Below are 12795 nucleotides of genomic sequence, written 5' to 3' on the forward strand. Positions count from 1 at the left end.
CCGAAAGTGCGAACGTCTGCAGATAGCTGGCAGGCAGAAGGGGCTAGCCTGGAAAGCTGTTGCTCAGCCTCATCTGCCCATGGCACTGTTCGCATAGAGGCACAGAGAATGGGGCTGCTTGCTTATCTTGCCACCTCAAACTTCAAACGCATGCTGGGAATGATGGTGTCCCTGCCAGGCTCCTATCACAGCCCTGCTCCGAAAGTGCGAACGTCTGCAGATAGCTGGCAGGCAGAAGGGGCTAGCCTGGAAAGCTGTTGCTCAGCCTCATCTGCCCATGGCAGTGCTCGCACAGAGGCACAGAGAATGGGTCTCCTTGCTTGTCTTGCCACCTCAAACTTCAAACGTAGCCTGGGAAAGGTGGTGTCCCAGCCAGGCTCCTTTCGCAGCCCTGCTCCGAAAGTGCGAACGTCTGCAGATAGCTGGCAGCCAGAAGGGGCTAGCCTGGAAAGCTGTTGCTCAGCCTCATCTGCCCATGGCACTGTTCGCATAGAGGCATAGAGAATGGGGCTGCTTGCTTGTCTTGCCACTTGAAACTTCAAACGCATGCTTGGAAAGTTGGTATCCCAGCCAGGCTCCTTTCGCAGCCCTGCTCCGAAATTGCAAACGTCTGCAGATAACTGGCAGCCAGAAGGGGCTAGCCTGGAAAGCTGTTGCTCAGCCTCATCTGCCCATGGCAGTGCTGGCACAGAGGCACAGAGAATGGGGCTGCTTGCTTGTCTTGCCACCTCAACTTTCAAACGTAGCCTGGGAAAGTTGGTGTGTCAGCCAGGCTTCTTTCACAGCCCTGCTCCGAAAGTGCGAACGTCTGCAGATAGCTGGCAGGCAGAAGGGGCTAGCCTGGAAAGCTGTTGCTCAGCCTCATCTGCCCATGGCAGTGCTCGCACAGAGGCACAGAGAATGGGTCTCCTTGCTTATCTTGCCACTTGAAACTTCAAACGCATTCTGGGCATGGTGGTGTCCCTGCCAGGCTTTTTTGGCAGCCCTGCTCCGAAAGTGCGAACGTCTGCAGATAGCTGGCAGGCAGAAGGGGCTAGCCTGGAAAGCTGTTGCTCAGCCTCATCTGCCCATGGCACTGTTCGCATAGAGGCACAGAGAATGGGGCTGCTTGCTTGTCTTGCCACCTCAAACTTCAAGCATAGCCTGGGAAAGTTGGTGTCGCAGCCAGGCTTCTTTCGCAGCCCTGCTCCGAAAGTGCGAACGTCTGCAGATAGCTTGCAGCCAGAAGGGGCTAGCCTGGAAAGCTGTTGCTCAGCCTCATCTGCCCATGGCACTGTTCGCATAGAGGCACAGAGAATGGGGCTGCTTGCTTGTCTTGCCACTTGAAACTTCAAACGCATGCTGGGAAAGTTGGTATCCCTGCCAGGCTCCTTTCGCAGCCCTGCTCCGAAATTGCGAACGTCTGCAGATAGCTGGCAGCCAGAAGGGGCTAGCCTGGAAAGCTGTTGCTCAGCCTCATCTGCCCATGGCAGTGCTGGCACAGAGGCACAGAGAATGGGGCTGCTTGCTTGTCTTGCCACCTCAAACTTCAAACGTAGCCTGGGAAAGTTGGTGTCCCAGCCAGGCTTCTTTCGCAGCCCTGCTCCGAAAGTGCGAACGTCTGCAGATAGCTGGCAGCCAGAAGGGGATAGCCTGGAAAGCTGTTGCTCAGCCTCATCTGCCCATGGCAGTGCTCGCATAGAGGCACAGAGAATGGGGCTGCTTGCTTATCTTGCCACCTCAAACTTCAAACGTAGCCTGGGAAAGTTGGTGTCCCAGCCAGGCTCCTTTGGCAGCCCTGCTCCGAAAGTGCGAACGTCTGCAGATAGCTGGCAGCCAGAAGGGGCTAGCCTGGAAAGCTGTTGCTCAGCCTCATCTGCCCATGGCACTGTTCGCATAGAGGCACAGAGAATGGGGCTGCTTGCTTATCTTGCCATTTGAAACTTCAAACGCATGCTGGGAATGGTGGTGTCCCTACCAGGCTCCTATCACAGCCCTGCTCCGAAAGTGCGAACGTCTGCAGATAGCTGGCAGCCAGAAGGGGCTAGCCTGGAAAGCTGTTGCTCAGCCTCATCTGCCCATGGCAGTGCTCGCACAGAGGCACAGAGAATGGGGCTGCTTGCTTGTCTTGCCACCTCAAACTTCAAACGTAGCCTGGGAAAGTTGGTGTGTCAGCCAGGCTCCTTTCGCAGCCCTGCTCCGAAAGTGCGAACGTCTGCAGATAGCTGGCAGCCAGAAGGGGCTAGCCTGGAAAGCTGTTGCTCAGCCTCATCTGCCCATGGCACTGTTCACATAGAGGCATAGAGAATGGGGCTGCTTGCTTGTCTTGCCACTTGAAACTTCAAACGCATGCTTGGAAAGTTGGTATCCCAGCCAGGCTCCTTTCGCAGCCCTGCTCCGAAATTGCAAACGTCTGCAGATAACTGGCAGCCAGAAGGGGCTAGCCTGGAAAGCTGTTGCTCAGCCTCATCTGCCCATGGCAGTGCTGGCACAGAGGCACAGAGAATGGGGCTGCTTGCTTGTCTTGCCACCTCAAACTTCAAACGTAGCCTGGGAAAGTTGGTGTCCCAGCCAGGCTTCTTTCGCAGCCCTGCTCCGAAAGTGCGAACGTCTGCAGATAGCTGGCAGCCAGAAGGGGCTAGCCTGGAAAGCTGTTGCTCAGCCTCATCTGCCCATGGCAGTGCTCGCACAGAGGCACAGAGAATGGGTCTCCTTGCTTATCTTGCCACTTGAAACTTCAAACGCATTCTGGGAATGGTGGTGTCCCTGCCAGGCTTTTTTGGCAGCCCTGCTCCGAAAGTGCGAACGTCTGCAGATAGCTGGCAGCCAGAAGGGGATAGCCTGGAAAGCTGTTGCTCAGCCTCATCTGCCCATGGCACTGTTCGCATAGAGGCACAGAGAATGGGGCTGCTTGCTTATCTTGCCACCTCAAACTTCAAACGTAGCCTGGGAAAGGTGGTGTCCCTGCCAGGCTCCTATCACAGCCCTGCTCCGAAAGTGCGAACGTCTGCAGATAGCTGGCAGCCAGAAGGGGCTATCCTGGAAAGCTGTTGCTCAGCCTCATCTGCCCATGGCAGTGTTCGCATAGAGGCACAGAGAATGGGGCTGCTTGCTTGTCTTGCCACTTGAAACTTCAAACGCATGCTGGGAAAGTTGGTATCCCTGCCAGGCTCCTTTCGCAGCCCGGCTCCGAAATTGCGAACGTCTGCAGATAGCTGGCAGCCAGAAGGGGCTAGCCTGGAAAGCTGTTGCTCAGCCTCATCTGCCCATGGCAGTGCTCGCACAGAGGCACAGAGAATGGGGCTGCTTGCTTGTCTTGCCACCTCAAACTTTAAACGCATGCTGGGAATGGTGGTGTCCCAGCCAGGCTCCTTTGGCAGCCCTGCTCCGAAAGTGCGAACGTCTGCAGATAGCTGGCAGCCAGAAGGGGCTAGCCTGGAAAGCTGTTGCTCAGCCTCATCTGCCCATGGCAGTGCTCGCATAGAGGCACAGAGAATGGGGCTGCTTGCTTATCTTGCCATTTGAAACTTCAAACGCATGCTGGGAATGGTTGTGTCCCTACCAGGCTCCTATCACAGCCCTGCTCCGAAAGTGCGAACGTCTGCAGATAGCTGGCAGCCAGAAGGGGCTAGCCTGGAAAGCTGTTGCTCAGCCTCATCTGCCCATGGCAGTGCTGGCACAGAGGCACAGAGAATGGGTCTCCTTGCTTGTCTTGCCACCTCAAACTTCAAACGTAGCCTGGGAAAGGTGGTGTCCCAGCCAGGCTCCTTTCGCAGCCCTGCTCCGAAAGTGCGAACGTCTGCAGATAGCTGGCAGGCAGAAGAGGCTATCCTGGAAAGCTGTTGCTCAGCGTCATCTGCCCATGGCACTGTTCGCGTAGAGGCACAGAGAATGGGGCTGCTTGCTTATCTTGCCACTTGAAACTTCAAACGCATGCTGGGAATGATGGTGTCCCTGCCAGGCTCCTATCACAGCCCTGCTCCCAAAGTGCGAACGTCTGCAGATAGCTTGCAGCCAGAAGGGGCTATCCTGGAAAGCTGTTGCTCAGCCTCATCTGCCCATGGCACTGTTCGCATAGAGGCACAGAGAATGGGGCTGCTTGCTTGTCTTGCCACTTGAAACTTCAAACGCATGCTGGGAAAGTTGGTATCCCTGCCAGGCTCCTTTCGCAGCCCTGCTCCGAAATTGCGAACGTCTGCAGATAGCTGGCAGCCAGAAGGGGCTAGCCTGGAAAGCTGTTGCTCAGCCTCATCTGCCCATGGCAGTGCTCGCACAGAGGCACAGAGAATGGGGCTGCTTGCTTGTCTTGCCACCTCAAACTTCAAACGTAGCCTGGGAAAGGTGGTGTCCCTGCTAGGCTCCTTTGGCAGCCCTGCTCCGAAAGTGCGAACGTCTGCAGATAGCTGGCAGCCAGAAGGGGCTAGCCTGGAAAGCTGTTGCTCAGCCTCATCTGCCCATGGCACTGTTCACATAGAGGCATAGAGAATGGGGCTGCTTGCTTGTCTTGCCACTTGAAACTTCAAACGCATGCTTGGAAAGTTGGTATCCCAGCCAGGCTCCTTTCGCAGCCCTGCTCCGAAATTGCAAACGTCTGCAGATAACTGGCAGCCAGAAGGGGCTAGCCTGGAAAGCTGTTGCTCAGCCTCATCTGCCCATGGCAGTGCTGGCACAGAGGCACAGAGAATGGGGCTGCTTGCTTGTCTTGCCACCTCAAACTTCAAACGTAGCCTGGGAAAGTTGGTGTCCCAGCCAGGCTTCTTTCGCAGCCCTGCTCCGAAAGTGCGAACGTCTGCAGATAGCTGGCAGCCAGAAGGGGCTAGCCTGGAAAGCTGTTGCTCAGCCTCATCTGCCCATGGCAGTGCTCGCACAGAGGCACAGAGAATGGGTCTCCTTGCTTATCTTGCCACTTGAAACTTCAAACGCATTCTGGGAATGGTGGTGTCCCTGCCAGGCTTTTTTGGCAGCCCTGCTCCGAAAGTGCGAACGTCTGCAGATAGCTGGCAGCCAGAAGGGGATAGCCTGGAAAGCTGTTGCTCAGCCTCATCTGCCCATGGCACTGTTCGCATAGAGGCACAGAGAATGGGGCTGCTTGCTTATCTTGCCACCTCAAACTTCAAACGTAGCCTGGGAAAGGTGGTGTCCCTGCCAGGCTCCTATCACAGCCCTGCTCCGAAAGTGCGAACGTCTGCAGATAGCTGGCAGCCAGAAGGGGCTATCCTGGAAAGCTGTTGCTCAGCCTCATCTGCCCATGGCAGTGTTCGCATAGAGGCACAGAGAATGGGGCTGCTTGCTTGTCTTGCCACTTGAAACTTCAAACGCATGCTGGGAAAGTTGGTATCCCTGCCAGGCTCCTTTCGCAGCCCTGCTCCGAAATTGCGAACGTCTGCAGATAGCTGGCAGCCAGAAGGGGCTAGCCTGGAAAGCTGTTGCTCAGCCTCATCTGCCCATGGCAGTGCTCGCACAGAGGCACAGAGAATGGGGCTGCTTGCTTGTCTTGCAACCTCAAACTTTAAACGCATGCTGGGAATGGTGGTGTCCCAGCCAGGCTCCTTTGGCAGCCCTGCTCCGAAAGTGCGAACGTCTGCAGATAGCTGGCAGCCAGAAGGGGCTAGCCTGGAAAGCTGTTGCTCAGCCTCATCTGCCCATGGCAGTGCTCGCATAGAGGCACAGAGAATGGGGCTGCTTGCTTATCTTGCCATTTGAAACTTCAAACGCATGCTGGGAATGGTTGTGTCCCTACCAGGCTCCTATCACAGCCCTGCTCCGAAAGTGCGAACGTCTGCAGATAGCTGGCAGCCAGAAGGGGCTAGCCTGGAAAGCTGTTGCTCAGCCTCATCTGCCCATGGCAGTGCTGGCACAGAGGCACAGAGAATGGGTCTCCTTGCTTGTCTTGCCACCTCAAACTTCAAACGTAGCCTGGGAAAGGTGGTGTCCCAGCCAGGCTCCTTTCGCAGCCCTGCTCCGAAAGTGCGAACGTCTGCAGATAGCTGGCAGGCAGAAGAGGCTATCCTGGAAAGCTGTTGCTCAGCGTCATCTGCCCATGGCACTGTTCGCGTAGAGGCACAGAGAATGGGGCTGCTTGCTTATCTTGCCACTTGAAACTTCAAACGCATGCTGGGAATGATGGTGTCCCTGCCAGGCTCCTATCACAGCCCTGCTCCCAAAGTGCGAACGTCTGCAGATAGCTTGCAGCCAGAAGGGGCTATCCTGGAAAGCTGTTGCTCAGCCTCATCTGCCCATGGCACTGTTCGCATAGAGGCACAGAGAATGGGGCTGCTTGCTTGTCTTGCCACTTGAAACTTCAAACGCATGCTGGGAAAGTTGGTATCCCTGCCAGGCTCCTTTCGCAGCCCTGCTCCGAAATTGCGAACGTCTGCAGATAGCTGGCAGCCAGAAGGGGCTAGCCTGGAAAGCTGTTGCTCAGCCTCATCTGCCCATGGCAGTGCTCGCACAGAGGCACAGAGAATGGGGCTGCTTGCTTGTCTTGCCACCTCAAACTTCAAACGTAGCCTGGGAAAGGTGGTGTCCCTGCTAGGCTCCTTTGGCAGCCCTGCTCCGAAAGTGCGAACGTCTGCAGATAGCTGGCAGCCAGAAGGGGCTAGCCTGGAAAGCTGTTGCTCAGCCTCATCTGCCCATGGCACTGTTCGCATAGAGGCACAGAGAATGGGGCTGCTTGCTTATCTTGCCACTTGAAACTTCAAACGCATGCTGGTAATGATGGTGTCCCTGCCAGGCTCCTATCACAGCCCTGCTCCGAAAGTGCGAACGTCTGCAGATAGCTTGCAGCCAGAAGGGGCTATCCTGGAAAGCTGTTGCTCAGCCTCATCTGCCCATGGCAGTGCTGGCACAGAGGCACAGAGAATGGGGCTGCTTGCTTGTCTTGCCACCTCAAACTTCAAACGTAGCCTGGGAAAGTTGGTGTCCCAGACAGGCTCCTTTCGCAGCCCTGCTCCGAAAGTGCGAACGTCTGCAGATAGCTGGCAGCCAGAAGGGGCTAGCCTGGAAAGCTGTTGCTCAGCCTCATCTGCCCATGGCACTGTTCGCATAGAGGCACAGAGAATGGGGCTGCTTGCTTATCTTGCCACCTCAAACTTCAAACGCATGCTGGGAATGATGGTGTCCCTGCCAGGCTCCTATCACAGCCCTGCTCCGAAAGTGCGAACGTCTGCAGATAGCTGGCAGGCAGAAGGGGCTAGCCTGGAAAGCTGTTGCTCAGCCTCATCTGCCCATGGCAGTGCTCGCACAGAGGCACAGAGAATGGGTCTCCTTGCTTGTCTTGCCACCTCAAACTTCAAACGTAGCCTGGGAAAGGTGGTGTCCCAGCCAGGCTCCTTTCGCAGCCCTGCTCCGAAAGTGCGAACGTCTGCAGATAGCTGGCAGCCAGAAGGGGCTAGCCTGGAAAGCTGTTGCTCAGCCTCATCTGCCCATGGCACTGTTCGCATAGAGGCATAGAGAATGGGGCTGCTTGCTTGTCTTGCCACTTGAAACTTCAAACGCATGCTTGGAAAGTTGGTATCCCAGCCAGGCTCCTTTCGCAGCCCTGCTCCGAAATTGCAAACGTCTGCAGATAACTGGCAGCCAGAAGGGGCTAGCCTGGAAAGCTGTTGCTCAGCCTCATCTGCCCATGGCAGTGCTGGCACAGAGGCACAGAGAATGGGGCTGCTTGCTTGTCTTGCCACCTCAACTTTCAAACGTAGCCTGGGAAAGTTGGTGTGTCAGCCAGGCTTCTTTCACAGCCCTGCTCCGAAAGTGCGAACGTCTGCAGATAGCTGGCAGCCAGAAGGGGCTAGCCTGGAAAGCTGTTGCTCAGCCTCATCTGCCCATGGCAGTGCTGGCACAGAGGCACAGAGAATGGGGCTGCTTGCTTGTCTTGCCACCTCAATCTTCAAACGTAGCCTGGGAAAGTTGGTGTCCCAGCCAGGCTCCTTTCGCAGCCCTGCTCCGAAAGTGCGAACGTCTGCAGATAGCTGGCAGCCAGAAGGGGCTAGCCTGGAAAGCTGTTGCTCAGCCTCATCTGCCCATGGCAGTGCTCGCACAGAGGCACAGAGAATGGGTCTCCTTGCTTATCTTGCCACTTGAAACTTCAAACGCATTCTGGGAATGGTGGTGTCCCTGCCAGGCTTTTTTGGCAGCCCTGCTCCGAAAGTGCGAACGTCTGCAGATAGCTGGCAGGCAGAAGGGGCTAGCCTGGAAAGCTGTTGCTCAGCCTCATCTGCCCATGGCACTGTTCGCATAGAGGCACAGAGAATGGGGCTGCTTGCTTGTCTTGCCACCTCAAACTTCAAGCATAGCCTGGGAAAGTTGGTGTCCCAGCCAGGCTTCTTTCGCAGCCCTGCTCCGAAAGTGCGAACGTCTGCAGATAGCTGGCAGCCAGAAGGGGCTAGCCTGGAAAGCTGTTGCTCAGCCTCATCTGCCCATGGCAGTGCTGGCACAGAGGCACAGAGAATGGGGCTGCTTGCTTGTCTTGCCACCTCAAACTTCAAACGTAGCCTGGGAAAGTTGGTGTCCCAGCCAGGCTTCTTTCGCAGCCCTGCTCCGAAAGTGCGAACGTCTGCAGATAGCTGGCAGCCAGAAGGGGATAGCCTGGAAAGCTGTTGCTCAGCCTCATCTGCCCATGGCAGTGCTCGCATAGAGGCACAGAGAATGGGGCTGCTTGCTTGTCTTGCCACCTCAAACTTCAAACGTAGCCTGGGAAAGTTGGTGTCCCAGCCAGGCTCCTTTGGCAGCCCTGCTCCGAAAGTGCGAACGTCTGCAGATAGCTGGCAGCCAGAAGGGGCTAGCCTGGAAAGCTGTTGCTCAGCCTCATCTGCCCATGGCACTGTTCGCATAGAGGCACAGAGAATGGGGCTGCTTGCTTATCTTGCCACTTGAAACTTCAAACGCATGCTGGGAATGATGGTGTCCCTGCCAGGCTCCTATCGCAGCCCTGCTCCGAAAGTGCGAACGTCTGCAGATAGCTGGCAGGCAGAAGGGGCTAGCCTGGAAAGCTGTTGCTCAGCCTCATCTGCCCATGGCACTGTTCGCATAGAGGCACAGAGAATGGGGCTGCTTGCTTGTCTTGCCACTTGAAACTTCAAACGCATGCTGGGAAAGTTGGTATCCCTGCCAGGCTCCTTTGGCAGCCCTGCTCCGAAAGTGCGAACGTCTGCAGATAGCTGGCAGGCAGAAGGGGCTAGCCTGGAAAGCTGTTGCTGAACCTCATCTGCCCATGGCAGTGCTGGACAGAGGCACAGAGAATGGGGCTGCTTGCTTGTCTTGCCACCTCAAACTTCAAACGTAGCCTGGGAAAGTTGGTGTCCCAGCCAGGCTCCTATCACAGCCCTGCTCCGAAAGTGCGAACGTCTGCAGATAGCTGGCAGCCAGAAGGGGCTAGCCTGGAAAGCTGTTGCTCAGCCTCATCTGCCCATGGCACTGTTCGCATAGAGGCACAGAGAATGGGGCTGTTTGCTTGTCTTGCCACTTGAAACTTCAAACGCATGCTTGGAAAGTTGGTATCCCAGCCAGGCTCCTTTCGCAGCCCTGCTCCGAAATTGCGAACGTCTGCAGATAACTGGCAGCCAGAAGGGGCTAGCCTGGAAAGCTGTTGCTCAGCCTCATCTGCCCATGGCAGTGCTGGCACAGAGGCACAGAGAATGGGGCTGCTTGCTTGTCTTGCCCCTTGAACCTTCAAACTTAGCTTGGGAAAGTTGGTGTCTCAGCCAGGCTTCTTTCGCAGCCCTGCTCCGAAAGTGCGAACGTCTGCAGATAGCTGGCAGCCAGAAGGGGATAGCCTGGAAAGCTGTTGCTCAGCCTCATCTGCCCATGGCACTGTTCGCATAGAGGCACAGAGAATGGGGCTGCTTGCTTATCTTGCCATTTGAAACTTCAAACGCATGCTGGGAATGGTGGTGTCCCTACCAGGCTCCTATCACAGCCCTGCTCCGAAAGTGCGAACGTCTGCAGATAGCTGGCAGCCAGAAGGGGCTAGCCTGGAAAGCTGTTGCTCAGCCTCATCTGCCCATGGCACTGTTCGCATAGAGGCACAGAGAATGGGGCTGCTTGCTTGTCTTGCCACTTGAAACTTCAAACGCATGCTGGGAAAGTTGGTATCCCTGCCAGGCTCCTTTCGCAGCCCTGCTCCGAAAGTGCGAACGTCTGCAGATAGCTGGCAGCCAGAAGGGGCTAGCCTGGAAAGCTGTTGCTCAGCCTCATCTGCCCATGGCAGTGCTGGCACAGAGGCACAGAGAATGGGGCTGCTTGCTTGTCTTGCCACCTCAAACTTCAAACGTAGCCTGGGAAAGTTGGTGTCCCAGCCAGGCTTCTTTCGCAGCCCTGCTCCGAAAGTGCGAACGTCTGCAGATAGCTGGCAGCCAGAAGGGGATAGCCTGGAAAGCTGTTGCTCAGCCTCATCTGCCCATGGCAGTGCTCGCATAGAGGCACAGAGAATGGGGCTGCTTGCTTGTCTTGCCACCTCAAACTTCAAACGTAGCCTGGGAAAGTTGGTGTCCCAGCCAGGCTCCTTTGGCAGCCCTGCTCCGAAAGTGCGAACGTCTGCAGATAGCTGGCAGCCAGAAGGGGCTAGCCTGGAAAGCTGTTGCTCAGCCTCATCTGCCCATGGCACTGTTCGCATAGAGGCACAGAGAATGGGGCTGCTTGCTTATCTTGCCACTTGAAACTTCAAACGCATGCTGGGAATGATGGTGTCCCTGCCAGGCTCCTATCACAGCCCTGCTCCGAAAGTGCGAACGTCTGCAGATAGCTGGCAGGCAGAAGGGGCTAGCCTGGAAAGCTGTTGCTCAGCCTCATCTGCCCATGGCACTGTTCGCATAGAGGCACAGAGAATGGGGCTGCTTGCTTGTCTTGCCACTTGAAACTTCAAACGCATGCTGGGAAAGTTGGTATCCCTGCCAGGCTCCTTTGGCAGCCCTGCTCCGAAAGTGCGAACGTCTGCAGATAGCTGGCAGGCAGAAGGGGCTAGCCTGGAAAGCTGTTGCTGAACCTCATCTGCCCATGGCAGTGCTGGCACAGAGGCACAGAGAATGGGGCTGCTTGCTTGTCTTGCCACCTCAAACTTCAAACGTAGCCTGGGAAAGTTGGTGTCCCAGCCAGGCTTCTTTCGCAGCCCTGCTCCGAAAGTGCGAACGTCTGCAGATAGCTGGCAGCCAGAAGGGGCTAGCCTGGAAAGCTGTTGCTCAGCCTCATCTGCCCATGGCACTGTTCGCATAGAGGCACAGAGAATGGGGCTGTTTGCTTGTCTTGCCACTTGAAACTTCAAACGCATGCTTGGAAAGTTGGTATCCCAGCCAGGCTCCTTTCGCAGCCCTGCTCCGAAATTGCGAACGTCTGCAGATAACTGGCAGCCAGAAGGGGCTAGCCTGGAAAGCTGTTGCTCAGCCTCATCTGCCCATGGCAGTGCTGGCACAGAGGCACAGAGAATGGGGCTGCTTGCTTGTCTTGCCCCTTGAACCTTCAAACTTAGCCTGGGAAAGTTGGTGTCTCAGCCAGGCTTCTTTCGCAGCCCTGCTCCGAAAGTGCGAACGTCTGCAGATAGCTGGCAGCCAGAAGGGGCTAGCCTGGAAAGCTGTTGCTCAGCCTCATCTGCCCATGGCAGTGCTCGCACAGAGGCACAGAGAATGGGGCTGCTTGCTTGTCTTGCCACCTCAAACTTCAAACGTAGCCTGGGAAAGGTGGTGTGTCAGCCAGGCTCCTTTCGCAGCCCTGCTCCGAAAGTGCGAACGTCTGCAGATAGCTGGCAGCCAGAAGGGGCTAGCCTGGAAAGCTGTTGCTCAGCCTCATCTGCCCATGGCAGTGCTCGCACAGAGGCACAGAGAATGGGGCTGCTTGCTTGTCTTGCCACCTCAAACTTCAAACGTAGCCTGGGAAAGGTGGTGTGTCAGCCAGGCTCCTTTCGCAGCCCTGCTCCGAAAGTGCGAACGTCTGCAGATAGCTGGCAGCCAGAAGGGGCTAGCCTGGAAAGCTGTTGCTCAGCCTCATCTGCCCATGGCACTGTTCGCATAGAGGCACAGAGAATGGGGCTGTTTGCTTGTCTTGCCACTTGAAACTTCAAACGCATGCTTGGAAAGTTGGTATCCCAGCCAGGCTTCTTTCGCAGCCCTGCTCCGAAATTGCGAACGTCTGCAGATAACTGGCAGCCAGAAGGGGCTAGCCTGGAAAGCTGTTGCTCAGCCTCATCTGCCCATGGCAGTGCTGGCACAGAGGCACAGAGAATGGGGCTGCTTGCTTGTCTTGCCCCTTGAACCTTCAAACTTAGCCTGGGAAAGTTGGTGTCTCAGCCAGGCTTCTTTCGCAGCCCTGCTCCGAAAGTGCGAACGTCTGCAGATAGCTGGCAGCCAGAAGGGGCTAGCCTGGAAAGCTGTTGCTCAGCCTCATCTGCCCATGGCACTGTTCGCATAGAGGCACAGAGAATGGGGCTGCTTGCTTATCTTGCCATTTGAAACTTCAAACGCATGCTGGGAATGGTGGTGTCCCTACCAGGCTCCTATCACAGCCCTGCTCCGAAAGTGCGAACGTCTGCAGATAGCTGGCAGCCAGAAGGGGCTAGCCTGGAAAGCTGTTGCTCAGCCTCATCTGCCCATGGCACTGTTCGCATAGAGGCACAGAGAATGGGGCTGCTTGCTTGTCTTGCCACTTGAAACTTCAAACGCATGCTGGGAAAGTTGGTATCCCTGCCAGGCTCCTTTCGCAGCCCTGCTCCGAAATTGCGAACGTCTGCAGATAGCTGGCAGCCAGAAGGGGCTAGCCTGGAAAGCTGTTGCTCAGCCTCATCTGCCCATGGCAGTGCTGGCACAGAGGCACAGAGAATGGGGCTGCTTGCTT

The sequence above is a fragment of the Opisthocomus hoazin genome, chromosome 13 (assembly GCF_030867145.1).
Source record: "Opisthocomus hoazin isolate bOpiHoa1 chromosome 13, bOpiHoa1.hap1, whole genome shotgun sequence".
In the NCBI taxonomy this organism is placed as follows: Eukaryota; Metazoa; Chordata; class Aves; order Opisthocomiformes; family Opisthocomidae; genus Opisthocomus; species Opisthocomus hoazin.